This window comes from Hemicordylus capensis, chromosome 3 (assembly GCF_027244095.1).
Source record: "Hemicordylus capensis ecotype Gifberg chromosome 3, rHemCap1.1.pri, whole genome shotgun sequence".
In the NCBI taxonomy this organism is placed as follows: Eukaryota; Metazoa; Chordata; class Lepidosauria; order Squamata; family Cordylidae; genus Hemicordylus; species Hemicordylus capensis.
The window spans coordinates 202,420,296-202,424,751 of record NC_069659.1 but is presented as its reverse complement, the minus strand read 5'-3'; the positions used below and the strand labels follow the sequence as shown (position 1 = coordinate 202,424,751).

General features: G+C 52.4%; 1 long non-coding RNA gene across 1 annotated transcript; it reads left to right on the top strand.

The window, feature by feature from the left end:
• Nucleotides 1-1,784: 1,784 nt before the first annotated feature.
• On the top strand, nt 1,785-2,786 carry LOC128352335 (uncharacterized). Its single transcript, XR_008320332.1, has 3 exons — nt 1,785-1,853; nt 2,180-2,252; nt 2,616-2,786. It is a non-coding gene; the product is annotated as an uncharacterized LOC128352335 (long non-coding RNA).
• The last annotated feature ends 1,670 nt before the right edge of the window (nt 2,787-4,456 follow it).

Genomic DNA, 4,456 nt, shown 5'->3' with positions numbered 1-4,456 from the left:
CGCTGACATTGGTTTTAGGACTGGCTTCTTGTGGTGTACCTGGGCTCCCACTCAAGGCCGGTCGATCTCTATCGGAGACCGAAGGGGCAGCCATCTCTTCCCCAAAGGCATTGCCCTCCATTCTGCCACCCATGACATTCTGGCAGGGCAGGGCCTTGTTTTTTAAGGAAGGTCCCACGCGCTGGAGCTTCCATTCAGACCCGGTACTTCAGGAAGGATGCACTCTCTTTGTGGTGGGGAAAGAGAAACCAAAACCAATGAGTGTAAAAATAGACTAAAATAAACACACACACACACACACACATATAAATCAGCTGAATGAAAAGAAAATATGAAGACAAAAATTTTAAAAAATCAAGTTTCAATGAGATAGCTATAGATATATATTGCAAGACTCTAAATAGTAGCTTAGATGCATCATCAAGAAAAGCAATATGAGAACAGGAAGTGTCTCTTTTAGTCAGCAACGCAACTGCAGGGGCCCAGTTCTGTGGGGGAGCGTCCCCAGCACCGTTTTGAGGTGCAAAGGAGCCACTTCCTGCTTTAAGCGCATCTGTTAAGGTCCCTTTGAAGGAGGTGTGACGTTTGGCTCCCAGACGCCCTGGAAAGATCAAGTGGGCGTCAGAGCACCCATTCCTCTCTCCTCTCTCCTTCACAGAAGTCATTCTCGGACGGCTCCAGGATCCAGCATGTCAAGAGTGGGAACGGGATCCTGGATGAAGCGGTTGCCAGCAGTTCCCAGAGGAGGTAGAGTTTCTTCTTGAAATGTTGTGTAGGGAAGATTTTCTGTCCCACAGCCGGCCTGGATCTGGGATGGATCCAGTGCAGCTGACTGGCAAGAGGTGCAGGACCTACAGAAATGATGTCTTCATACATTTTGTAGAAGAATTCAGTCCTAGAAGATGTGGTGGTGATGTCCACTAGCTTGAAGGTCACAGGGGACAGCTTCCTGGAGGCATTCGGCTGTCCCCTATTGGAGGCAGAGTGCTGGGCTAGATGCATCTTTGGTCTGACCCAGCAAGGCTTTTCCGAGGTACTCATGCCATTTTATTTCTTCCTGCAGTGTCTTCACGGTTGAGGACGATGGGTGGTTCCTGCAGACCATTGCCACCGCATGGTCTTGTGAGGTAAGGACACCATTCCTGTCACTTTTGTGGATGGGATGGTTGAGGAGTGAGGGGAGATTGCATCTCCCAAACTATAAATACCAGGGGGTCCCATTCGCATTTGTTTCCATTCCCCATGAAAGGAATGCAGAAAAAAATGGCAAGAAATGACAACAAGAAATTAGCATTTAATTCTAGAGCTCCTATGCACTGACCTTTCTGTTAAGGACTGCTTTCTTTGGGTAAAGAAAGAGATCTCAGAGACCTACCTGACATGCTGTCTTCGGACCAGAGCTCCAGAGTGCAGCCAACTGATTCCAATGTCCATTTTGAAGGCTGGCGGCTATTTTGAAGGGTGGTGGCCAATTTGTTGACCACAGCAAAACTCATATCACAGTGGAGGTTCATTGTTGGGCAAACCATGAAAGAAAATGGCCACAAGCATGTGGTGGCTGTGCCCTGGCACTCCCAATAACAGTTAATGTTAGAGCACATTGTTTATTTTTTTTAATAAGACTTTTTAATTTAAAAATCAAAATAATCTAAAGAAATAAACATGAATTCAAAGAAAATGAAGGGAGAAAACCTAAACCCCAAGGCCCTAGGGAGATCAGAGTGAGCACAACTTCACGCATTGCTCTCCTTTTTCTCTCATTTGCAGGGTGCCGACTTCGAAGAGGCCGAGATCCCAGAGGTCAACCCAAGGGATCAGGAGCTGGACGTGGAGAGTTTCATCAGTTCCCAGAGGTACTAGCTGGAGGGGCAGATCCAGAGCTCATGGAAGCAGAAGACTTTCCTTAAGAGCCCATCCTGGGGCTGGGGGAGGTGGTTAGTTTAGCAAGAAGCCGGGGGTGGGCAGAAGCTCTGAGCATCTTGGAGAGTTGTTTGTCTCCTCCTCTTTCCACAAGGGGACAGGGGTCTCCATGCCCAGCCTGTGGGCTTCCTGCAGGCATCTGGCTGTCCACTCCTGGAAACAGGGTGCTGGGCTGCATGTCTCATTCTTCTCATCAAGCAGAGCTCTTTCTAAGCACTGCTCTTCTGATCTCACGTGTCTTCTTTCTTTCTTTTCTTAGCGTCCAGAGGCCAAGCACCGTACAGAGGAGGCTGCACAACGCTGCTGCTGACGAAGAGCCATCCCTTGGAGAGGTCAGAAAGCATCAACATCCAGTCCCTCCCTTGGAAGGACTGAGGGTTGGGCTTGTGGGTCCCCCGTGTTGCCCAGGAGTAGAGAGAATGTGGAATGGCTCCAGTTTGAGAAGCTGCAGGGTGGGTGGCCACCTTCTGACAAGAGTTTGCTTAAACCTCCGAAATGGCCATGCTGTGGTGCAGAATTGGCCTCCCCTGTAGCTCTTCTGGGACATCAAAGGTCCACTTCCGGCCCACTTCCTGTATCCAGCTCACCTGGCGATGACCGCTGGGAGGTGCCCGGCTGGCCTTTTCCCTGCTGAAGCCTGGAAAGCTCAACGCGAGGGCCAGAGCAGCCATTTCTCCCTCCTCTCTCCTTCACAGAGTTCTTCCTTCCCGGGGGCCGAGACTCCGCAAGCCAGCGTGGAGGACGAGGGGTCGGAAGGGGACGGTGACACCAGTTCCCCCAGGTACCTTTCTCAGCTGAAGGGCAGCTCCTGGGATCATAGAGGCAGATCACCTTCCCTGGGAGCCTGGGGTGGGGCGTCGCTATAATTGAGCGAAAGGGTCCAAAGAACACGGGCCCCCAGCTCCCAAGGGCCCTCCAGCTCCATCCCTCCCTATTTCCTTCATTATCTCCCTCACTCCGGGGGGCCGCCAGAGAGAGGGATGAACACGGGCCCCCTCTCCCCCAGCTACGCCCCTGAGCGTCTCAGTTTAGCCAAAAGAAGCCTGCAGGGTGAGATGAGCGTTTCTGAAAGGCCTGAGCACCTTGGAGGGGTATTTCCCTAACCCCCCTCACTGCACGAGGACAGGAGCTCAACACAAGGAGTAGACTGGCATTGGGTGCAGCACAGAGCCCAGAAAATGCATTTTCTCCCTCTCGCCCCACACACCACACATTGAAAGCTATGGAATTCACAACCCCAGGATGGGCTAATGGCCACTAGGTCCAGCAAATGATTAGACACGTTCATGGAGGAGAAGCCAATTGAAGACTATTACCCATGATAGCCAAGGAACTTCAGAATCTGCAGGGGGGGGGGGGGGTGTTTGTGTGTGAATAAACACATTTTGATGCCACATATAACCAGGTCTCAAGTGGTTCACAACCAACTAAATAGGCATCTGGCTGTCCACTGTTGGGCTACACGTGTCTTTCACCTGACCCACAGGGCTCTTGGCATGCATGGATGTTCTTATGCCCCGTCTCTCCTTTCTTCTCTCAGAGTCCCAAAGCCAAAGAAGTGGCTAATCAAGAGGCTGCTGAACACTGAAGTGGTGGAAGACTCGTCCTCGGCAGAGGTCAGGAATGCTCATCCATTTTTTCAGGTGGATGGGCTCTGGGTTGTGTGTGTGTGTGTGTGTCCCCTGTTCCCCGATAGGAGACAGAACCTGGAACAGTTCCAGTTCTAGATGCCGCAGGGTGGGAGGGATTTGGATGAGTGGGGTGGGAAGAAAATGCAGGGCTCCCGTTGAGGCACTGGGAAGGGGTTGGAAATGCGGTGGAAGGCTCTTCTGGGTGGAGATGCCAAATGCCTTTGTTCTAAGAGGCACATCTGGTTTTAGAGCATGGCTGCACAACCTTGGGCCTCCTGCAGATGTTGGCCTACAACTCCCATAATCCCCGACTATGGGCCACTGTGGCTGGGGATGATGGGAGTTGTAGTCCAACCATGTCTGGAGGGCCGAAGTTGTGCAGCCCTGTTTTAGAGGGTCATCCATTCATTGGAACCCTCAGTGCCCCTTACAGCACGATGGATGACCCCAAACTACCTGTTCCTCTGGAAAGTGTGGTCAAGCCCTACTAAGCAAGAACAGGGTGCTGCCTGGACTCAACGCTAAGTCCCTTGGGCTTAGTTCCTCCTCTCAGAAGCCTCACAAGGTCAATGCAAGCCCTGGAACAATCCCATTTCTCTTCTCTCTCCTCCCCAGTGCTCCTCTACGGACGAGGACGACACCATGTATGAGGTGAGCAGCATCGAGGACGAGGTGTGGGACTCTCCACCGGCCCCCGGTTCGGCCAGGTAGGTACCCTCCTCTCAGCTGAAGGGCCTTAGGAGCCAGTAGGGAGCGGGGGGGGGGGGGCTTTTAGCGTAGCCAGCAGAAGGCTGCAGGGGAGAGGGGCAACTCCCCCATGTCTGAGCCCCACAGAGGGATGTTTCCTCCTCCTTGCCCTCTGAGGACTCTGGAGGGGGAGTTCAACCAAGGAAGCCGATTGGCAG